The following is a 24,500-nucleotide window of genomic DNA, read 5'->3' on the forward strand; positions in this document are numbered from 1 at the left end:
TGTTAAACTGGGGGTCCTGTCTGCTATCATTAGTTAGAGGATGTTAAACTGGGTGTCTTGTCTGCTGTCATTAGTTAGAGGATGTTAAACTGGGGGTCCTTAATTAGTTAGAGGATGTTAAACTGGGCTTCCTGTCTGCTATTATTAGTTAGAGGATGTTAAACTGGGGGTCCTTCATTAGTTAGAGGATGTTAAACTGGGCTTCCTGTCTGCTATTATTAGTTAGAGGATGTTAAACTGGGCTTCCTGTCTGCTATCATTAGTTAGAGGATGTTAAACTGGGTGTCTTGTCTGCTATCATTAGTTAGAGGATGTTAAACTGGGCTTCCTGTCTGCTATCATTAGTTAGAGGATGTTAAACTGGGTGTCCTGTCTGCTATCATTACTTAGAGGATGTTAAACTGGGTGTCTTGTCTGCTATTATTACTTAGAGGATGTTAAACTGGGCTTCCTGTCTGCTATCATTAGTTAGAGGACGTTAAACTGGGTGTCTTGTCTGCTATCATTAGTTAGAGGATGTTAAACTGGGCTTCCTGTCTGCTATCATTAGTTAGAGGATGTTAAACTGGGGGTCCAAACTGCTATCATTAGTTAGAGCATGTTAAACTGGGCTTCCTGTCTGCTATCATTAGTTAGAGGATGTTAAACTGGGCTTCCTGTCTGCTATCATGAGTTAGAGGATGTTAAACTGGGCTTCCTGTCTCCTATCATTAGTTAGAGGATGTTAAACTGGGCTTCCTGTCTGCTATCATTAGTTAGAGGATGTTAAACTGGGGGTCCTGTCTGCTGTCATTAGTTAGAGGATGTTAAACTGGGGGTCCTGTCTGCTATCATTAGTTAGAGGATGTTAAACTGGGCTTCCTGTCTGCTATCATTAGTTAGAGGATGTTAAACTGGGCTTCCTGTCTGCTATCATTAGTTAGAGGATGTTAAACTACGCTTCCTGTCTGCTATCATTAGTTAGAGGATGTTAAACTAGGCTTCCTGTCTGCTATCATTAGTTGGAGGATGTTAAACTGGGCTTCCTGTCTGCTATTATTAGTTAGAGGATGTTAAACTGGGCTTCCTGTCTGCTATCATTAGTTAGAGGATGTTAAACTGGGCTTCCTGTCTGCTATCATTAGTTAGAGGATGTTAAACTGGGCTTCCTGTCTGCTATCATTAGTTGGAGGATGTTAAACTGGGCTTCCTGTCTGCTATTATTAGTTAGAGGATGTTAAACTGGGCTTCCTGTCTGCTATCATTAGTTAGAGGATGTTAAACTGGGCTTCCTGTCTGCTATCATTAGTTAGAGGATGTTAAACTGCGCTTCCTGTCTGCTATCATTATTTAGAGGATGTTAAACTGGGCTTCCTGTCTGCTATCATTAGTTAGAGGATGTTAAACTGGGCTTCCTGTCTGCTATCATTAGTTAGAGGATGTTAAACTGCGCTTCCTGTCTGCTATCATTATTTAGAGGATGTTAAACTGGGCTTCCTGTCTGCTATCATTAGTTAGAGGATGTTAAACTGGGCTTCCTGTCTGCTATCATTAGTTGGAGGATGTTAAACTGGGCTTCCTGTCTGCTATTATTAGTTGGAGGATGTTAAACTGGGCTTCCTGTCTGCTATCATTAGTTGGAGGATGTTAAACTGGGCTTCCTGTCTGCTATTATTAGTTAGAGGATGTTAAACTGGGCTTCCTGTCTGCTATCATTAGTTAGAGGATGTTAAACTGGGGGTCCTGTCTGCTGTCATTAGTTAGAGGATGTTAAACTGGGCTTCCTGTCTGCTATCATTAGTTAGAGGATGTTAAACTGGGGGTCCTGTCTGCTGTCATTAGTTAGAGGATGTTAAACTGGGGTTCCTGTCTGCTATCATTAGTTAGAGGAGGTTAAACTGGAGGTCCTGTCTGCTATCATTAGTTAGAGGATGTTAAACTGGGCTTCCTGTCTGCTGTCATTTGTTAGAGGATGTTACACTATGCTTCTTGTCTGCTGTCATTAGTTAGAGGATGTTAAACTGGAGGCCCTGTCTGCTATCATTAGTTAGAGGATGTTAAACTGGGCTTCCTGTCTGCTGTCATTAGTTAGAGGATGTTACACTGGGCTTCTTGTCTGCTGTCATTAGTTTGAGGATGTTAAACTGGGGGTCCTTCATTAGTTAGAGGATGTTAAACTGGGGGTCCTGTCTGCTATTATTAGTTGGAGGATGTTAAACTGGGGGTCCTTCATTAGTTAGAGGATGTTAAACTGGGCTTCCTGTCTGCTATTATTAGTTAGAGGATGTTAAACTGGGCTTCCTGTCTGCTATCATTAGTTAGGGGATGTTAAACTGGGTGTCTTGTCTGCTATCATTAGTTAGAGGATGTTAAACTGGGCTTCATGTCTGCTATCATTAGTTAGAGGATGTTAAACTGGGTGTCCTGTCTGCTATCATTAGTTAGAGGATGTTAAACTGGGTGTCTTGTCTGCTATCATTAGTTAGAGGATGTTAAACTGGGCTTCCTGTCTGCTATCATTAGTTAGAGGATGTTAAACTGGGGGTCCTGTCTGCTATCATTAGTTAGAGGATGTTAAACTGGGTGTCTTGTCTGCTGTCATTAGTTAGAGGGTGTTAAACTGGGGGTCCTTCATTAGTTAGAGGATGTTAAACTGGGCTTCCTGTCTGCTATTATTAGTTAGAGGATGTTAAACTGGGGGTCCTTCATTAGTTAGAGGATGTTAAACTGGGCTTCCTGTCTGCTATTATTAGTTAGAGGATGTTAAACTGGGCTTCCTGTCTGCTATCATTAGTTAGAGGATGTTAAACTGGGTGTCTTGTCTGCTATCATTAGTTAGAGGATGTTAAACTGGGCTTCCTGTCTGCTATCATTAGTTAGAGGATGTTAAACTGGGTGTCCTGTCTGCTATCATTACTTAGAGGATGTTAAACTGGGTGTCTTGTCTGCTCTTATTACTTAGAGGATGTTAAACTGGGCTTCCTGTCTGCTATCATTAGTTAGAGGATGTTAAACTGGGTGTCTTGTCTGCTATCATTAGTTAGAGGATGTTAAACTGGGCTTCCTGTCTGCTATCATTAGTTAGAGGATGTTAAACTGGGGGTCCAAACTGCTATCATTAGTTAGAGGATGTTAAACTGGGCTTCCTGTCTGCTATCATTAGTTAGAGGATGTTAAACTGGGCTTCCTGTCTGCTATCATGAGTTAGAGGATGTTAAACTGGGCTTCCTGTCTCCTATCATTAGTTAGAGGATGTTAAACTGGGCTTCCTGTCTGCTATCATTAGTTAGAGGATGTTAAACTGGGGGTCCTGTCTGCTGTCATTAGTTAGAGGATGTTAAACTGGGGGTCCTGTCTGCTATCATTAGTTAGAGGATGTTAAACTGGGCTTCCTGTCTGCTATCATTAGTTAGAGGACGTTAAACTGGGCTTCCTGTCTGCTATCATTAGTTAGAGGATGTTAAACTACGCTTCCTGTCTGCTATCATTAGTTAGAGGATGTTAAACTAGGCTTCCTGTCTGCTATCATTAGTTGGAGGATGTTAAACTGGGCTTCCTGTCTGCTATTATTAGTTAGAGGATGTTAAACTGGGCTTCCTGTCTGCTATCATTAGTTAGAGGATGTTAAACTGGGCTTCCTGTCTGCTATCATTAGTTAGAGGATGTTAAACTGGGCTTCCTGTCTGCTATCATTAGTTGGAGGATGTTAAACTGGGCTTCCTGTCTGCTATTATTAGTTAGAGGATGTTAAACTGGGCTTCCTGTCTGCTATCATTAGTTAGAGGATGTTAAACTGGGCTTCCTGTCTGCTATCATTAGTTAGAGGATGTTAAACTGCGCTTCCTGTCTGCTATCATTATTTAGAGGATGTTAAACTGGGCTTCCTGTCTGCTATCATTAGTTAGAGGATGTTAAACTGGGCTTCCTGTCTGCTATCATTAGTTGGAGGATGTTAAACTGGGCTTCCTGTCTGCTATTATTAGTTGGAGGATGTTAAACTGGGCTTCCTGTCTGCTATTATTAGTTGGAGGATGTTAAACTGGGCTTCCTGTCTGCTATCATTAGTTGGAGGATGTTAAACTGGGCTTCCTGTCTGCTATCATTAGTTGGAGGATGTTAAACTGGGCTTCCTGTCTGCTATTATTAGTTAGAGGAAGTTAAACTGGGCTTCCTGTCTGCTATCATTAGTTAGAGGATGTTAAACTGGGGGTCCTGTCTGCTGTCATTAGTTAGAGGATGTTAAACTGGGGTTCCTGTCTGCTATCATTAGTTAGAGGAGGTTAAACTGGAGGTCCTGTCTGCTATCATTAGTTAGAGGATGTTAAACTGGGCTTCCTGTCTGCTGTCATTTGTTAGAGGATGTTACACTATGCTTCTTGTCTGCTGTCATTAGTTAGAGGATGTTAAACTGGGCTTCCTGTCTGCTATCATTAGTTAGAGGATGTTAAACTGGGCTTCCTGTCTGCTGCCATTAGTTAGAGGATGTTACACTGGGCTTCTTGTCTGCTGTCATTAGTTTGAGGATGTTAAACTGGGGGTCCTTCATTAGTTAGAGGATGTTAAACTGGGGGTCCTGTCTGCTGCCATTAGTTAGAGGATGTTACACTGGGCTTCTTGTCTGCTGTCATTAGTTTGAGGATGTTAAACTGGGGGTCCTTCATTAGTTAGAGGATGTTAAACTGGGGGTCCTGTCTGCTGCCATTAGTTAGAGGAAGTTACACTGGGCTTCTTGTCTGCTGTCATTAGTTTGAGGATGTTAAACTGGGGGTCCTTCATTAGTTGGAGGATGTTAAACTGGGCTTCCTGTCTGCTATCATTAGTTAGAGGATGTTAAACTGGGGGTCCTGTCTGCTGTCATTAGTTAGAGGATGTTAAACTGGGGGTCCTGTCTGCTATCATTAGTTAGAGGATGTTAAACTGGAGGTCCTGTCTGCTATCATTAGTTAGAGGATGTTAAACTGGGGGTCCTGTCTGCTGTCATTAGTTAGAGAAAGTTAAACTGGGGGTCCTGTCTGCTATCATTAGTTAGAGGATGTTAAACTGGGCTCCCTGTCTGCTATCATTAGTTAGAGGATGTTAAACTGGGCTTCCTGTCTGCTATCATTAGTTAGAGGATGTTAAACTATGCTTCCTGTCTGCTATCATTAGTTAGAGGATGTTAAACTAGGCTTCCTGTCTGCTACCATTAGTTGGAGGATGTTAAACTGGGCTTCCTGTCTGCTATTATTAGTTAGAGGATGTTAAACTGGGCTTCCTGTCTGCTATCATTAGTTAGAGGATGTTAAACTGGGCTTCCTGTCTGCTATCATTAGTTAGAGGATGTTAAACTGGGCTTCCTGTCTGCTATCATTAGTTAGAGGATGTTAAACTGGGCTTCCTGTCTGCTATCATTAGTTAGAGGATGTTAAACTGGGCTTCCTGTCTGCTATCATTAGTTAGAGGATGTTAAACTGAGCTTCCTGTCTGCTATCATTAGTTGGAGGATGTTAAACTGGGCTTCCTGTCTGCTATTATTAGTTGGAGGATGTTAAACTGGGCTTCCTGTCTGCTATTATTAGTTAGAGGATGTTAAACTGGGCTTCCTGTCTGCTATCATTAGTTGGAGGATGTTAAACTGGGCTTCCTGTCTGCTATCATTAGTTGGAGGATGTTAAACTGGGCTTCCTGTCTGCTATTATTAGTTAGAGGAAGTTAAACTGGGCTTCCTGTCTGCTATCATTAGTTAGAGGATGTTAAACTGGGCTTCCTGTCTGCTATCATTAGTTGGAGGATGTTAAACTGGGCTTCCTGTCTGCTATTATTAGTTGGAGGATGTTAAACTGGGCTTCCTGTCTGCTATTATTAGTTGGAGGATGTTAAACTGGGCTCCCTGTCTGCTATTATTAGTTGGAGGATGTTAAACTGGGCTTCCTGTCTGCTATCATTAGTTGGAGGATGTTAAACTGGGCTTCCTGTCTGCTATTATTAGTTGGAGGATGTTAAACTGGGCTCCCTGTCTGCTATTATTAGTTAGAGGATGTTAAACTGGGCTTCCTGTCTGCTATCATTAGTTAGAGGATGTTAAACTGGGCTTCCTGTCTGCTATCATTAGTTAGAGGATGTTAAACTGACCTTCCTGTCTGCTATCATTAGTTGGAGGATGTTAAACTGGGCTTCCTGTCTGCTATTATTAGTTGGAGGATGTTAAACTGGGCTTCCTGTCTGCTATTATTAGTTAGAGGATGTTAAACTGGGCTTCGTGTCTGCTATCATTAGTTGGAGGATGTTAAACTGGGCTTCCTGTCTGCTATCATTAGTTGGAGGATGTTAAACTGGGCTTCCTGTCTGCTATTATTAGTTAGAGGATGTTAAACTGGGCTTCCTGTCTGCTATCATTAGTTAGAGGATGTTAAACTGGGCTTCCTGTCTGCTATCATTAGTTGGAGGATGTTAAACTGGGCTTCCTGTCTGCTATTATTAGTTGGAGGATGTTAAACTGGGCTCCCTGTCTGCTATTATTAGTTAGAGGATGTTAAACTGGGCTTCCTGTCTGCTATCATTAGTTGGAGGATGTTAAACTGGGCTCCCTGTCTGCTATTATTAGTTAGAGGATGTTAAACTGGGCTTCCTGTCTGCTATCATTAGTTGGAGGATGTTAAACTGGGCTCCCTGTCTGCTATTATTAGTTGGAGGATGTTAAACTGGGCTCCCTGTCTGCTATTATTAGTTAGAGGATGTTAAACTGGGCTTCCTGTCTGCTATTATTAGTTGGAGGATGTTAAACTGGGCTCCCTGTCTGCTATTATTAGTTAGAGGATGTTAAACTGGGCTTCCTGTCTGCTATCATTAGTTAGAGGATGTTAAACTGGGGGTCCTGTCTGCTATCATTAGTTAGAGGATGTTAAACTGGGCTTCCTGTCTGCTATCATTAGTTAGAGGATGTTAAACTGGGCTTCCTGTCTGCTATCATTAGTTAGAGGATGTTAAACTGAGCTTCCTGTCTGCTATCATTAGTTGGAGGACGTTAAACTGGGCTTCCTGTCTGCTATTATTAGTTGGAGGATGTTAAACTGGGCTTCCTGTCTGCTATCATTAGTTAGAGGATGTTAAACTGGGGGTCCTGTCTGCTATCATTAGTTAGAGGATGTTAAACTGGGCTTCCTGTCTGCTATTATTAGTTAGAGGATGTTAAACTGGGCTTCGTGTCTGCTATCATTAGTTGGAGGATGTTAAACTGGGCTTCCTGTCTGCTATCATTAGTTGGAGGATGTTAAACTGGGCTTCCTGTCTGCTATTATTAGTTAGAGGATGTTAAACTGGGCTTCCTGTCTGCTATCATTAGTTAGAGGATGTTAAACTGGGCTTCCTGTCTGCTATCATTAGTTGGAGGATGTTAAACTGGGCTTCCTGTCTGCTATTATTAGTTGGAGGATGTTAAACTGGGCTCCCTGTCTGCTATTATTAGTTAGAGGATGTTAAACTGGGCTTCCTGTCTGCTATCATTAGTTAGAGGATGTTAAACTGGGGGTCCTGTCTGCTATCATTAGTTAGAGGATGTTAAACTGGAGGTCCTGTCTGCTATCATTAGTTAGAGGATGTTAAACTGGGGGTCCTGTCTGCTATCATTAGTTAGAGGATGTTAAACTGGGCTTCCTGTCTGCTGTCTTTAGTTAGAGGATGTTACACTAGGCTTCTTGTCTGCTGTCATTAGTTAGAGGATGTTAAACTGGAGGTCCTGTCTGCTATCATTAGTTAGAGGATGTTAAACTGGGCTTCCTGTCTGCTGTCATTAGTTAGAGGATGTTACACTGGGCTTCTTGTCTGCTGTCATTAGTTTGAGGATGTTAAACTGGGGGTCCTTCATTAGTTAGAGGATGTTAAACTGGGGGTCCTGTCTGCTGCCATTAGTTAGAGGATGTTAAACTGGGGGTCCTGTCTGCTACCATTAGTTAGAGGATGTTAAACTAGGCTTCCTGTCTGCTATCGTTAGTTAGAGGATGTTAAACTGGGCTTCCTGTCTGCTATCATTAGTTGGAGGATGTTAAACTGGGGGTCCTTCATTAGTTTGAGGATGTTGAACTGGGGGTCCTGTCTGCTGCCATTAGTTAGAGGATGTGAAACCAGCGCGTCGTTTCTGCCGTCATTAGTTAGAGGATGTTAAACTGGGGGGTCCTGTCTGCTGTCTTTAGCTAGAGGATGTTAAACTGGGGGTTCTTTCTGCTCTCATTTGTTGGAGGATGTTAAACTGGGGGTCCTGTCTGCTGTCATTAGTTAGAGGATGTTAAACTTGGCTTCCTGGCTGCTGTCATTAGTTTGAGGATGTTAAACTGTCCTTCCTTCCTTAGTTAGAGGATGTTAAACTGGAGGTCCTGTCTGCTGTCATTAGTTAGAGGATGTTAAACTGGAGGTCCTGTCTGCTATCATTAGTTAGAGGATGTTAAACTGGGGGTCCTTCATAAGTTAGAGGATGTTAAACTGGGGGTCCTGTCTGCTGCCATTAGTTGGAGTATGTGAAACCGCTGCGTCGTTTCTGCCATCATTAGTTAGAGGATGTTAAACTGGGGGGTCCTGTATGCTGTCTTTAGCTAGAGGATGTTAAACTGGGGGTTCTTTCTGCTGTCATTTGTTGGAGGATGTTAAACTGGGATTCCTGTCTGCTATCATTAGTTAGAGGATGTTAAACTGGGCTTCCTGTCTGCTATCATTAGTTAGAGGATGTTAAACTGGGCTTCCTGTCTGCTATCATTAGCTAGAGGATGTTAAACTGGGCTTCCTGTCTGCTGTCATTAGTTGGAGGATGTTAAACTAGGGGTCCTGTCTGCTATCATTAGTTAGAGGATGTTAAACTGGGGGTCCTGTCTGCTGTCATTAGTTAGAGGATGTTAAACTGGAGGTCCTTCATTAGTTAGAGGGTGTTAAACTGGGGGTCCTGTCTGATGTCATTAGTTAGAGGATGTTAAACTGGGGGTCCTTCATTAGATCGAGGATGTAAAACTGGGGGTCCTGTCTGCTGTCATTAGTTAGAGGATGTTAAACTGGGGGTCCTTCATTAGTTAGAGGATGTTAAACTGGAGGTCCTGTCTGCTATCATTAGTTAGAGCATGTTAAACTGGGGGTCCTGTCTGCTGTCATTAGTTAGAGGATGTTAAACTGGGGGTCCTGTCTGCTGTCATTAGTTAGAGGATGTTAAACTGGGGGTCCTTCATTAGATCGAGGATGTTAAACTGGGGGTCCTGTCTGCTGTCATTAGTTAGAGGATGTTAAACTGGGGGTCCTTCATTAGTTAGAGAATGTTAAACTGGAGGTCCTGTCTGCTATCATTAGTAAGAGGATGTTAAACTGGGGGTCCTTTCTGCTGTCATTAGTTAGAGGGTGTTAAACCGGGGGTCCTGTCTGCTGTCATTAGTTAGAGGATGATAAACTGGGGGTCCTGTCTGCTGTTATTAGTTAGAGGATGTTAAACTGGGGGTCCTTCATTAGTTTGAGGATGTCAAAATGGGGGTCCTTCATTAGATCGAGGATGTTAAACTGGGGGTCCTGTCTGCTGTCATTAGTGAGAGGATGTTAAACTGGGGGTCCTTCATTAGTTTGAGGATGTTAAAATGGGGTCCTTCATTAGATCGAGGATGTTAAACTGGGGGTCCTGTCTGCTGTCATTAGTGAGAGGATGTTAAATTGGGGGTCCTTCATTAGTTTGAGGATGTTAAAATGGGGGTCCTTCATTAGATCGAGGATGTTAAACTGGGGGTCCTTCATTAGTTTGAGGATGTTAAAATGGGTGTCCTTCATTAGATCGAGGATGTGAAACTGGGCGTCTTGTCTGCTGTCATTAGTTAGAGGATGTTAAACTGGGGGTCCTTCATTCGTTAGAGGATGTTAAACTGGGGGTCCTTCATTAGGTAGAGGATGTTAAACTGGGGGGTCCTGTCTGCTGTCATTAGTTTGAGGCTGTTAAACTGTCCTTCCTTCCTTAGTTAGAGGATGTTAAACCGGACGTCGTTTCTGCCGTCATTAGTTCGAGGACGTTAAACCGGACGTCATTTCTGCCGTCATTAGTAAGAGGATGTTAAACTGGGCGTCCTGCTAGCTATCATTAGTTTGAGGATGTTAAACTAGGGGTCCTGTCTGCTGTCATTAGTGAGAGGATGTTAAATTGGGGGTCCTGTCTGCTGTCATTAGTGAGAGGATGTTAAACTGGGGGTCCTTCATTAGTTTGAGGATGTTAAAATGGGGGTCCTTCATTAGATCGAGGATGTTAAACTGGGGGTCCTTCATTAGTTTGAGGATGTTAAAATGGGTGTCCTTCATTAGATCGAGGATGTGAAACTGGGCGTCTTGTCTGCTGTCATTAGTTAGAGGATGTTAAACTGGGGGTCCTTCATTCGTTAGAGGATGTTAAACTGGGGGTCCTTCATTAGGTAGAGGATGTTAAACTGGGGGGTCCTGTCTGCTGTCATTAGTTTGAGGCTGTTAAACTGTCCTTCCTTCCTTAGTTAGAGGATGTTAAACCGGACGTCGTTTCTGCCGTCATTAGTTCGAGGACGTTAAACCGGAAGTCGTTTCTGCCGTCATTAGTAAGAGGATGTTAAACTGGGCGTCCTGCTAGCTATCATTAGTTTGAGGATGTTAAACCGGGGGTCCTGTCTGCTGTCATTAGTTCGAGGACGTTAAACCGGACGTCGTTTCTGCCGTCATTAGTTAGAGGATGTTAAACTGGGGGGTCCTGTCTGCTGTCATTAGTTAGAGGGTGTTAAACTGGGGGTCCTGTCTGCTGTCATTAGTTAGAGGGTGTTAAACTGGGGGTCCTTCATTAGTTAGAGGGTGTTAAACTGGGGGTCCTGTCTGCTGTCATTAGTTAGAGGATGTTAAACTGGCGGTCCTTCATTAGATCGAGGATGTTAAACTGGGGGTCCTGTCTGCTGTCATTAGTTAGAGGATGTTAAACTGGGGATCCTTCATTAGTTAGAGGATGTGAAACTGGAGGTCCTGTCTGCTATCATTAGTTAGAGCATGTTAAACTGGGGGTCCTTTCTGCTGTCATTAGTTAGAGGGTGTTAAACCGGGGGTCCTGTCTGCTGTCATTAGTTAGAGGGTGTTAAACTGGGGGTCCTGTCTGCTGTCATTAGTTAGAGGATGTTAAACTGGGGGTCCTTCATTAGATCGAGGATGTTAAACTGGGGGTCCTGTCTGCTGTCATTAGTTAGAGGATGTTAAACTGGGGGTCCTGTCTGCTATCATTAGTTAGAGGATGTTAAACTGGGGGTCCTTTCTGCTGTCATTAGTTAGAGGATGTTAAACTGGGGGGTCCTGTCTGCTGTCATTAGTTAGAGGATGTTAAACCGGACGTCGTTTCTGCCGTCATTAGTTAGAGGATGTTAAACTGGGGGGTCCTGTCTGCTGTCATTAGTTAGAGGATGTTAAACCGGGGGTCCTGTCTGCTGTCATTAGTTCGAGGACGTTAAACCGGACGTCGTTTCTGCCGTCATTAGTTAGAGGATGTTAAACTGGGTGTCTTGTCTGCTATCATTAGTTAGAGGATGTTAAACTGGGTGTCCTGTCTGCTATCATTACTTAGAGGATGTTAAACTGGGTGTCTTGTCTGCTATTATTACTTAGAGGATGTTAAACTGGGCTTCCTGTCTGCTATCATTAGTTAGAGGATGTTAAACTGGGTGTCTTGTCTGCTATCATTAGTTAGAGGATGTTAAACTGGGCTTCCTGTCTGCTATCATTAGTTAGAGGATGTTAAACTGGGGGTCCAAACTGCTATCATTAGTTAGAGGATGTTAAACTGGGCTTCCTGTCTGCTATTATTACTTCGAGGATGTTAAACTGGGCTTCCTGTCTGCTATCATGAGTTAGAGGATGTTAAACTGGGCTTCCTGTCTCCTATCATTAGTTAGAGGATGTTAAACTGGGCTTCCTGTCTGCTATCATTAGTTAGAGGATGTTAAACTGGGGGTCCTGTCTGCTGTCATTAGTTAGAGGATGTTAAACTGGGGGTCCTGTCTGCTATCATTAGTTAGAGGATGTTAAACTGGGCTTCCTGTCTGCTATCATTAGTTAGAGGATGTTAAACTGGGCTTCCTGTCTGCTATCATTAGTTAGAGGATGTTAAACTATGCTTCCTGTCTGCTATCATTAGTTAGAGGATGTTAAACTAGGCTTCCTGTCTGCTATCATTAGTTGGAGGATGTTAAACTGGGCTTCCTGTCTGCTATTATTAGTTAGAGAATGTTAAACTGGGCTTCCTGTCTGCTATCATTAGTTAGAGGATGTTAAACTGGGCTTCCTGTCTGCTATCATTAGTTAGAGGATGTTAAACTGGGCTTCCTGTCTGCTATCATTAGTTGGAGGATGTTAAACTGGGCTTCCTGTCTGCTATTATTAGTTAGAGGATGTTAAACTGGGCTTCCTGTCTGCTATCATTAGTTAGAGGATGTTAAACTGGGCTTCCTGTCTGCTATCATTAGTTAGAGGATGTTAAACTGCGCTTCCTGTCTGCTATCATTATTTAGAGGATGTTAAACTGGGCTTCCTGTCTGCTATCATTAGTTAGAGGAAGTTAAACTGGGCTTCCTGTCTGCTATCATTAGTTGGAGGATGTTAAACTGGGCTTCCTGTCTGCTATTATTAGTTGGAGGATGTTAAACTGGGCTTCCTGTCTGCTATCATTAGTTGGAGGATGTTAAACTGGGCTTCCTGTCTGCTATCATTAGTTGGAGGATGTTGAACTGGGCTTCCTGTCTGCTATTATTAGTTAGAGGATGTTAAACTGGGCTTCCTGTCTGCTATCATTAGTTAGAGGATGTTAAACTGGGGGTCCTGTCTGCTGTCATTAGTTAGAGGATGTTAAACTGGGGTTCCTGTCTGCTATCATTAGTTAGAGGAGGTTAAACTGGAGGTCCTGTCTGCTATCATTAGTTAGAGGATGTTAAACTGGGCTTCCTGTCTGCTCTCATTTGTTAGAGGATGTTACACTATGCTTCTTGTCTGCTGTCATTAGTTAGAGGATGTTAAACTGGAGGTCCTGTCTGCTATCATTAGTTAGAGGATGTTAAACTGGCCTTCCTGTCTGCTGTCATTAGTTAGAGGATGTTACACTGGGCTTCTTGTCTGCTGTCATTAGTTTGAGGATGTTAAACTGGGGTCCTTCATTAGTTAGAGGATGTTAAACTGGGGGTCCTGTCTGCTGCCATTAGTTAGAGGATGTTACACTGGGCTTCTTGTCTGCTGTCATTAGTTTGAGGATGTTAAACTGGGGGTCCTTCATTAGTTAGAGGATGTTAAACTGGGGGTCCTGTCTGCTGCCATTAGTTAGAGGATGTTACACTGGGCTTCTTGTCTGCTGTCATTAGTTTGAGGATGTTAAACTGGGGGTCCTTCATTAGTTGGAGGATGTTAAACTGGGCTTCCTGTCTGCTATCATTAGTTAGAGGATGTTAAACTGGGGGTCCTGTCTGCTGTCATTAGTTAGAGGATGTTAAACTGGGGGTCCTGTCTGCTATCATTAGTTAGAGGATGTTAAACTGGAGGTCCTGTCTGCTATCATTAGTTAGAGGATGTTAAACTGGGGGTCCTGTCTGCTGTCATTAGTTAGAGGAAGTTAAACTGGGGGTCCTGTCTGCTATCATTAGTTAGAGGATGTTAAACTGGGCTCCCTGTCTGCTATCATTAGTTAGAGGATGTTAAACTGGGCTTCCTGTCTGCTATCATTAGTTAGAGGATGTTAAACTACGCTTCCTGTCTGCTATCATTAGTTAGAGGATGTTAAACTAGGCTTCCTGTCTGCTACCATTAGTTGGAGGATGTTAAACTGGGCTTCCTGTCTGCTATTATTAGTTAGAGGATGTTAAACTGGGCTTCCTGTCTGCTATCATTAGTTAGAGGATGTTAAACTGGGCTTCCTGTCTGCTATCATTAGTTAGAGGATGTTAAACTGGGCTTCCTGTCTGCTATCATTAGTTAGAGGATGTTAAACTGGGCTTCCTGTCTGCTATCATTAGTTAGAGGATGTTAAACTGGGCTTCCTGTCTGCTATCATTAGTTAGAGGATGTTAAACTGAGCTTCCTGTCTGCTATCATTAGTTGGAGGATGTTAAACTGGGCTTCCTGTCTGCTATTATTAGTTGGAGGATGTTAAACTGGGCTTCCTGTCTGCTATTATTAGTTAGAGGATGTTAAACTGGGGGTCCTGTCTGCTATCATTAGTTGGAGGATGTTAAACTGGGCTTCCTGTCTGCTATCATTAGTTGGAGGATGTTAAACTGGGCTTCCTGTCTGCTATCATTAGTTGGAGGATGTTAAACTGGGCTTCCTGTCTGCTATCATTAGTTGGAGGATGTTAAACTGGGCTTCCTGTCTGCTATTATTAGTTAGAGGAAGTTAAACTGGGCTTCCTGTCTGCTATCATTAGTTAGAGGATGTTAAACTGGGCTTCCTGTCTGCTATCATTAGTTGGAGGATGTTAAACTGGGCTTCCTGTCTGCTATTATTAGTTGGAGGATGTTAAACTGGGCTTCCTGTCTGCTATTATTAGTTGGAGGATGTTAAACTGGGCTCCCTGTCTGCTATTATTAGTTAGAGGATGTTAAACTGGGCTTCCTGTCTGCTATCATTAGTTGGAGGATGTTAAACTGGGCTTCCTGTCTGCTATTATTAGTTGGAGGATGTTAAACTGGGCTCCCTGTCTGCTATTATTAGTTAGAGGATGTTAAACTGGGCTTCCTGTCTGCTATCATTAGTTAGAGGATGTTAAACTGGGGGTCCTGTCTGCTATCATTAGTTAGAGGATGTTAAACTGGGCTTCCTGTCTGCTATCATTAGTTAGAGGATGTTAAACTGGGCTTCCTGTCTGCTATCATTAGTTAGAGGATGTTAAACTGGGCTTCCTGTCTGCTATCATTAGTTAGAGGATGTTAAACTGGGCTTCCTGTCTGCTATCATTAGTTAGAGGATGTTAAACTGGGCTTCCTGTCTGCTATCATTAGTTAGAGGATGTTAAACTGGGGGTCCTGTCTGCTGCCATTAGTTAGAGGATGTTAAACTGGGGGTCCTGTCTGCTACCATTAGTTAGAGGATGTTAAACTAGGCTTCCTGTCTGCTATCATTAGTTAGAGGATGTTAAACTGGGCTTCCTGTCTGCTATTATTAGTTGGAGGATGTTAAACTGGGCTTCCTGTCTGCTATTATTAGTTGGAGGATGTTAAACTGGGCTTCGTGTCTGCTATCATTAGTTGGAGGATGTTAAACTGGGCTTCCTGTCTGCTATCATTAGTTGGAGGATGTTAAACTGGGCTTCCTGTCTGCTATCATTAGTTGGAGGATGTTAAACTGGGCTTCCTGTCTGCTATTATTAGTTAGAGGATGTTAAACTGGGCTTCCTGTCTGCTATCATTAGTTGGAGGATGTTAAACTGGGCTCCCTGTCTGCTATTATTAGTTAGAGGATGTTAAACTGGGCTTCCTGTCTGCTATCATTAGTTGGAGGATGTTAAACTGGGCTCCCTGTCTGCTATTATTAGTTGGAGGATGTTAAACTGGGCTTCCTGTCTGCTATTATTAGTTGGAGGATGTTAAACTGGGCTCCCTGTCTGCTATTATTAGTTAGAGGATGTTAAACTGGGCTTCCTGTCTGCTATCATTAGTTAGAGGATGTTAAACTGGGGGTCCTGTCTGCTATCATTAGTTAGAGGATGTTAAACTGGGCTTCCTGTCTGCTATCATTAGTTAGAGGATGTTAAACTGTGCTTCCTGTCTGCTATCATTAGTTGGAGGATGTTAAACTGGGCTCCCTGTCTGCTATTATTAGTTAGAGGATGTTAAACTGGGCTTCCTGTCTGCTATCATTAGTTGGAGGATGTTAAACTGGGCTCCCTGTCTGCTATTATTAGTTGGAGGATATTAAACTGGGCTTCCTGTCTGCTATTATTAGTTGGAGGATGTTAAACTGGGCTCCCTGTCTGCTATTATTAGTTAGAGGATGTTAAACTGGGCTTCCTGTCTGCTATCATTAGTTAGAGGATGTTAAACTGGGGGTCCTGTCTGCTATCATTAGTTAGAGGATGTTAAACTGGGCTTCCTGTCTGCTATCATTAGTTAGAGGATGTTAAACTGTGCTTCCTGTCTGCTATCATTAGTTAGAGGATGTTAAACTGAGCTTCCTGTCTGCTATCATTAGTTGGAGGATGTTAAACTGGGCTTCCTGTCTGCTATTATTAGTTGGAGGATGTTAAACTGGGCTTCCTGTCTGCTATCATTAGTTAGAGGATGTTAAACTGGGGGTCCTGTCTGCTATCATTAGTTAGAGGATGTTAAACTGGGGGTCCTGTCTGCTATCATTAGTTAGAGGATGTTAAACTGGGGGTCCTTTCTGCTGTCATTAGTTAGAGGATGTTAAACTGGGGGGTCCTGTCTGCTGTCATTAGTTAGAGGATGTTAAACCGGACGTCGTTTCTGCCGTCATTAGTTAGAGGATGTTAAACTGGGGGGTCCTGTCTGCTGTCATTAGTTAGAGGATGTTAAACCGGGGGTCCTGTCTGCTGTCATTAGTTTGAGGACGTTAAACCGGACGTCGTTTCTGCCGTCATTAGTTAGAGGATGTTAAACTGGGTGTCTTGTCTGCTATCATTAGTTAGAGGATGTTAAACTGGGTGTCCTGTCTGCTATCATTACTTCGAGGATGTTAAACTGGGTGTCTTGTCTGCTATTATTACTTAGAGGATGTTAAACTGGGCTTCCTGTCTGCTATCATTAGTTAGAGGATGTTAAACTGGGTGTCTTGTCTGCTATCATTAGTTAGAGGATGTTAAACTGGGCTTCCTGTCTGCTATCATTAGTTAGAGGATGTTAAACTGGGGGTCCAAACTGCTATCATTAGTTAGAGGATGTTAAACTGGGCTTCCTGTCTGCTATTATTACTTCGAGGATGTTAAACTGGGCTTCCTGTCTGCTATCATGAGTTAGAGGATGTTAAACTGGGCTTCCTGTCTCCTATCATTAGTTAGAGGATGTTAAACTGGGCTTCCTGTCTGCTATCATTAGTTAGAGGATGTTAAACTGGGGGTCCTGTCTGCTGTCATTAGTTAGAGGATGTTAAACTGGGGGTCCTGTCTGCTATCATTAGTTAGAGGATGTTAAACTGGGCTTCCTGTCTGCTATCATTAGTTAGAGGATGTTAAACTGGGCTTCCTGTCTGCTATCATTAGTTAGAGGATGTTAAACTACGCTTCCTGTCTGCTATCATTAGTTAGAGGATGTTAAACTAGGCTTCCTGTCTGCTATCATTAGTTGGAGGATGTTAAACTGGGCTTCCTGTCTGCTATTATTAGTTAGAGAATGTTAAACTGGGCTTCCTGTCTGCTATCATTAGTTAGAGGATGTTAAACTGCGCTTCCTGTCTGCTATCATTATTTAGAGGATGTTAAACTGGGCTTCCTGTCTGCTATCATTAGTTAGAGGAAGTTAAACTGGGCTTCCTGTCTGCTATCATTAGTTGGAGGATGTTAAACTGGGCTTCCTGTCTGCTATTATTAGTTGGAGGATGTTAAACTGGGCTTCCTGTCTGCTATTATTAGTTGGAGGATGTTAAACTGGGCTTCCTGTCTGCTATCATTAGTTGGAGGATGTTAAACTGGGCTTCCTGTCTGCTATCATTAGTTGGAGGATGTTGAACTGGGCTTCCTGTCTGCTATTATTAGTTAGAGGATGTTAAACTGGGCTTCCTGTCTGCTATCATTAGTTAGAGGATGTTAAACTGGGGGTCCTGTCTGCTGTCATTAGTTAGAGGATGTTAAACTGGGGTTCCTGTCTGCTATCATTAGTTAGAGGAGGTTAAACTGGAGGTCCTGTCTGCTATCATTAGTTAGAGGATGTTAAACTGGGCTTCCTGTCTGCTCTCATTTGTTAGAGGATGTTACACTATGCTTCTTGTCTGCTGTCATTAGTTAGAGGATGTTAAACTGGAGGTCCTGTCTGCTATCATTAGTTAGAGGATGTTAAACTGGCCTTCCTGTCTGCTGTCATTAGTTAGAGGATGTTACACTGGGCTTCTTGTCTGCTGTCATTAGTTTGAGGATGTTAAACTGGGGTCCTTCATTAGTTAGAGGATGTTAAACTGGGGGTCCTGTCTGCTGCCATTAGTTAGAGGATGTTACACTGGGCTTCTTGTCTGCTGTCATTAGTTTGAGGATGTTAAACTGGGGGTCCTTCATTAGTTAGAGGATGTTAAACTGGGGGTCCTGTCTGCTGCCATTAGTTAGAGGATGTTACACTGGGCTTCTTGTCTGCTGTCATTAGTTTGAGGATGTTAAACTGGGGGTCCTTCATTAGTTGGAGGATGTTAAACTGGGCTTCCTGTCTGCTATCATTAGTTAGAGGATGTTAAACTGGGGGTCCTGTCTGCTGTCATTAGTTAGAGGATGTTAAACTGGGGGTCCTGTCTGCTATCATTAGTTAGAGGATGTTAAACTGGAGGTCCTGTCTGCTATCATTAGTTAGAGGATGTTAAACTGGGGGTCCTGTCTGCTGTCATTAGTTAGAGGAAGTTAAACTGGGGGTCCTGTCTGCTATCATTAGTTAGAGGATGTTAAACTGGGCTCCCTGTCTGCTATCATTAGTTAGAGGATGTTAAACTGGGCTTCCTGTCTGCTATCATTAGTTAGAGGATGTTAAACTACGCTTCCTGTCTGCTATCATTAGTTAGAGGATGTTAAACTAGGCTTCCTGTCTGCTACCATTAGTTGGAGGATGTTAAACTGGGCTTCCTGTCTGCTATTATTAGTTAGAGGATGTTAAACTGGGCTTCCTGTCTGCTATCATTAGTTAGAGGATGTTAAACTGGGCTTCCTGTCTGCTATCATTAGTTAGAGGATGTTAAACTGGGCTTCCTGTCTGCTATCATTAGTTAGAGGATGTTAAACTGGGCTTCCTGTCTGCTATCATTAGTTAGAGGATGTTAAACTGGGCTTCCTGTCTGCTATCATTAGTTAGAGGATGTTAAACTGAGCTTCCTGTCTGCTATCATTAGTTGGAGGATGTTAAACTGGGCTTCCTGTCTGCTATTATTAGTTGGAGGATGTTAAACTGGGCTTCCTGTCTGCTATTATTAGTTAGAGGATGTTAAACTGGGGGTCCTGTCTGCTATCATTAGTTGGAGGATGTTAAACTGGGCTTCCTGTCTGCTATCATTAGTTGGAGGATGTTAAACTGGGCTTCCTGTCTGCTATCATTAGTTGGAGGATGTTAAACTGGGCTTCCTGTCTGCTATCATTAGTTGGAGGATGTTAAACTGGGCTTCCTGTCTGCTATTATTAGTTAGAGGAAGTTAAACTGGGCTTCCTGTCTGCTATCATTAGTTAGAGGATGTTAAACTGGGCTTCCTGTCTGCTATCATTAGTTGGAGGATGTTAAACTGGGCTTCCTGTCTGCTATTATTAGTTGGAGGATGTTAAACTGGGCTTCCTGTCTGCTATTATTAGTTGGAGGATGTTAAACTGGGCTCCCTGTCTGCTATTATTAGTTAGAGGATGTTAAACTGGGCTTCCTGTCTGCTATCATTAGTTGGAGGATGTTAAACTGGGCTTCCTGTCTGCTATTATTAGTTGGAGGATGTTAAACTGGGCTCCCTGTCTGCTATTATTAGTTAGAGGATGTTAAACTGGGCTTCCTGTCTGCTATCATTAGTTAGAGGATGTTAAACTGGGGGTCCTGTCTGCTATCATTAGTTAGAGGATGTTAAACTGGGCTTCCTGTCTGCTATCATTAGTTAGAGGATGTTAAACTGGGCTTCCTGTCTGCTATCATTAGTTAGAGGATGTTAAACTGGGCTTCCTGTCTGCTATCATTAGTTAGAGGATGTTAAACTGGGCTTCCTGTCTGCTATCATTAGTTAGAGGATGTTAAACTGGGCTTCCTGTCTGCTATCATTAGTTAGAGGATGTTAAACTGGGGGTCCTGTCTGCTGCCATTAGTTAGAGGATGTTAAACTGGGGGTCCTGTCTGCTACCATTAGTTAGAGGATGTTAAACTAGGCTTCCTGTCTGCTATCATTAGTTAGAGGATGTTAAACTGGGCTTCCTGTCTGCTATTATTAGTTGGAGGATGTTAAACTGGGCTTCCTGTCTGCTATTATTAGTTGGAGGATGTTAAACTGGGCTTCGTGTCTGCTATCATTAGTTGGAGGATGTTAAACTGGGCTTCCTGTCTGCTATCATTAGTTGGAGGATGTTAAACTGGGCTTCCTGTCTGCTATCATTAGTTGGAGGATGTTAAACTGGGCTTCCTGTCTGCTATTATTAGTTAGAGGATGTTAAACTGGGCTTCCTGTCTGCTATCATTAGTTGGAGGATGTTAAACTGGGCTCCCTGTCTGCTATTATTAGTTAGAGGATGTTAAACTGGGCTTCCTGTCTGCTATCATTAGTTGGAGGATGTTAAACTGGGCTCCCTGTCTGCTATTATTAGTTGGAGGATGTTAAACTGGGCTTCCTGTCTGCTATTATTAGTTGGAGGATGTTAAACTGGGCTCCCTGTCTGCTATTATTAGTTAGAGGATGTTAAACTGGGCTTCCTGTCTGCTATCATTAGTTAGAGGATGTTAAACTGGGGGTCCTGTCTGCTATCATTAGTTAGAGGATGTTAAACTGGGCTTCCTGTCTGCTATCATTAGTTAGAGGATGTTAAACTGTGCTTCCTGTCTGCTATCATTAGTTGGAGGATGTTAAACTGGGCTCCCTGTCTGCTATTATTAGTTAGAGGATGTTAAACTGGGCTTCCTGTCTGCTATCATTAGTTGGAGGATGTTAAACTGGGCTCCCTGTCTGCTATTATTAGTTGGAGGATATTAAACTGGGCTTCCTGTCTGCTATTATTAGTTGGAGGATGTTAAACTGGGCTCCCTGTCTGCTATTATTAGTTAGAGGATGTTAAACTGGGCTTCCTGTCTGCTATCATTAGTTAGAGGATGTTAAACTGGGGGTCCTGTCTGCTATCATTAGTTAGAGGATGTTAAACTGGGCTTCCTGTCTGCTATCATTAGTTAGAGGATGTTAAACTGTGCTTCCTGTCTGCTATCATTAGTTAGAGGATGTTAAACTGAGCTTCCTGTCTGCTATCATTAGTTGGAGGATGTTAAACTGGGCTTCCTGTCTGCTATTATTAGTTGGAGGATGTTAAACTGGGCTTCCTGTCTGCTATCATTAGTTAGAGGATGTTAAACTGGGGGTCCTGTCTGCTATCATTAGTTAGAGGATGTTAAACTGGGGGTCCTGTCTGCTATCATTAGTTAGAGGATGTTAAACTGGGGGTCCTTTCTGCTGTCATTAGTTAGAGGATGTTAAACTGGGGGGTCCTGTCTGCTGTCATTAGTTAGAGGATGTTAAACCGGACGTCGTTTCTGCCGTCATTAGTTAGAGGATGTTAAACTGGGGGGTCCTGTCTGCTGTCATTAGTTAGAGGATGTTAAACCGGGGGTCCTGTCTGCTGTCATTAGTTTGAGGACGTTAAACCGGACGTCGTTTCTGCCGTCATTAGTTAGAGGATGTTAAACTGGGTGTCTTGTCTGCTATCATTAGTTAGAGGATGTTAAACTGGGTGTCCTGTCTGCTATCATTACTTCGAGGATGTTAAACTGGGTGTCTTGTCTGCTATTATTACTTAGAGGATGTTAAACTGGGCTTCCTGTCTGCTATCATTAGTTAGAGGATGTTAAACTGGGTGTCTTGTCTGCTATCATTAGTTAGAGGATGTTAAACTGGGCTTCCTGTCTGCTATCATTAGTTAGAGGATGTTAAACTGGGGGTCCAAACTGCTATCATTAGTTAGAGGATGTTAAACTGGGCTTCCTGTCTGCTATTATTACTTCGAGGATGTTAAACTGGGCTTCCTGTCTGCTATCATGAGTTAGAGGATGTTAAACTGGGCTTCCTGTCTCCTATCATTAGTTAGAGGATGTTAAACTGGGCTTCCTGTCTGCTATCATTAGTTAGAGGATGTTAAACTGGGGGTCCTGTCTGCTGTCATTAGTTAGAGGATGTTAAACTGGGGGTCCTGTCTGCTATCATTAGTTAGAGGATGTTAAACTGGGCTTCCTGTCTGCTATCATTAGTTAGAGGATGTTAAACTGGGCTTCCTGTCTGCTATCATTAGTTAGAGGATGTTAAACTACGCTTCCTGTCTGCTATCATTAGTTAGAGGATGTTAAACTAGGCTTCCTGTCTGCTATCATTAGTTGGAGGATGTTAAACTGGGCTTCCTGTCTGCTATTATTAGTTAGAGAATGTTAAACTGGGCTTCCTGTCTGCTATCATTAGTTAGAGGATGTTAAACTGGGCTTCCTGTCTGCTATCATTAGTTAGAGGATGTTAAACTGGGCTTCCTGTCTGCTATCATTAGTTGGAGGATGTTAAACTGGGCTTCCTGTCTGCTATTATTAGTTAGAGGATGTTAAACTGGGCTTCCTGTCTGCTATCATTAGTTAGAGGATGTTAAACTGGGCTTCCTGTCTGCTATCATTAGTTAGAGGATGTTAAACTGCGCTTCCTGTCTGCTATCATTATTTAGAGGATGTTAAACTGGGCTTCCTGTCTGCTATCATTAGTTAGAGGAAGTTAAACTGGGCTTCCTGTCTGCTATCATTAGTTGGAGGATGTTAAACTGGGCTTCCTGTCTGCTATTATTAGTTGGAGGATGTTAAACTGGGCTTCCTGTCTGCTATTATTAGTTGGAGGATGTTAAACTGGGCTTCCTGTCTGCTATCATTAGTTGGAGGATGTTAAACTGGGCTTCCTGTCTGCTATCATTAGTTGGAGGATGTTGAACTGGGCTTCCTGTCTGCTATTATTAGTTAGAGGATGTTAAACTGGGCTTCCTGTCTGCTATCATTAGTTAGAGGATGTTAAACTGGGGGTCCTGTCTGCTGTCATTAGTTAGAGGATGTTAAACTGGGGTTCCTGTCTGCTATCATTAGTTAGAGGAGGTTAAACTGGAGGTCCTGTCTGCTATCATTAGTTAGAGGATGTTAAACTGGGCTTCCTGTCTGCTGTCATTTGTTAGAGGATGTTAAACTGGAGGTCCTGTCTGCTATCATTAGTTAGAGGATGTTAAACTGGGCTTCCTGTCTGCTGTCATTAGTTAGAGGATGTTACACTATGCTTCTTGTCTGCTGTCATTAGTTAGAGGATGTTAAACTGGAGGTCCTGTCTGCTATCATTAGTTAGAGGATGTTAAACTGGGCTTCCTGTCTGCTATCATTTGTTAGAGGATGTTACACTATGCTTCTTGTCTGCTGTCATTAGTTAGAGGATGTTAAACTGGAGGTCCTGTCTGCTATCATTAGTTAGAGGATGTTAAACTGGGCTTCCTGTCTGCTGTCATTAGTTAGAGGATGTTACACTGGGCTTCTTGTCTGCTGTCATTAGTTTGAGGATGTTAAACTGGGGTCCTTCATTAGTTAGAGGATGTTAAACTGGGGGTCCTGTCTGCTGCCATTAGTTAGAGGATGTTACACTGGGCTTCTTGTCTGCTGTCATTAGTTTGAGGATGTTAAACTGGGGGTCCTTCATTAGTTAGAGGATGTTAAACTGGGGGTCCTGTCTGCTGCCATTAGTTAGAGGATGTTACACTGGGCTTCTTGTCTGCTGTCATTAGTTTGAGGATGTTAAACTGGGGGTCCTTCATTAGTTGGAGGATGTTAAACTGGGCTTCCTGTCTGCTATCATTAGTTAGAGGATGTTAAACTGGGGGTCCTGTCTGCTGTCATTAGTTAGAGGATGTTAAACTGGGGGTCCTGTCTGCTATCATTAGTTAGAGGATGTTAAACTGGAGGTCCTGTCTGCTATCATTAGTTAGAGGATGTTAAACTGGGGGTCCTGTCTGCTGTCATTAGTTAGAGGAAGTTAAACTGGGGGTCCTGTCTGCTATCATTAGTTAGAGGATGTTAAACTGGGCTCCCTGTCTGCTATCATTAGTTAGAGGATGTTAAACTGGGCTTCCTGTCTGCTATCATTAGTTAGAGGATGTTAAACTACGCTTCCTGTCTGCTATCATTAGTTAGAGGATGTTAAACTAGGCTTCCTGTCTGCTACCATTAGTTGGAGGATGTTAAACTGGGCTTCCTGTCTGCTATTATTAGTTAGAGGATGTTAAACTGGGCTTCCTGTCTGCTATCATTAGTTAGAGGATGTTAAACTGGGCTTCCTGTCTGCTATCATTAGTTAGAGGATGTTAAACTGGGCTTCCTGTCTGCTATCATTAGTTAGAGGATGTTAAACTGGGCTTCCTGTCTGCTATCATTAGTTAGAGGATGTTAAACTGGGCTTCCTGTCTGCTATCATTAGTTAGAGGATGTTAAACTGAGCTTCCTGTCTGCTATCATTAGTTGGAGGATGTTAAACTGGGCTTCCTGTCTGCTATTATTAGTTGGAGGATGTTAAACTGGGCTTCCTGTCTGCTATTATTAGTTAGAGGATGTTAAACTGGGCTTCCTGTCTGCTATCATTAGTTGGAGGATGTTAAACTGGGCTTCCTGTCTGCTATCATTAGTTGG

General features: G+C 42.7%; 1 protein-coding gene across 1 annotated transcript in view; it reads right to left on the reverse strand.

Moving 5' to 3' along the window:
• Positions 1 to 24,500, reverse strand: part of LOC144893028 (obscurin-like protein 1) — an 82,231-nt gene that overhangs the window by 42,630 nt on the left and 15,101 nt on the right. The gene's annotated exons all lie outside the window — the stretch shown is intronic.

This window comes from Myxine glutinosa, chromosome 7 (assembly GCF_964187855.1).
Source record: "Myxine glutinosa chromosome 7, kmMyxGlut1.1, whole genome shotgun sequence".
Lineage (NCBI taxonomy): Eukaryota > Metazoa > Chordata > Myxini > Myxiniformes > Myxinidae > Myxine > Myxine glutinosa.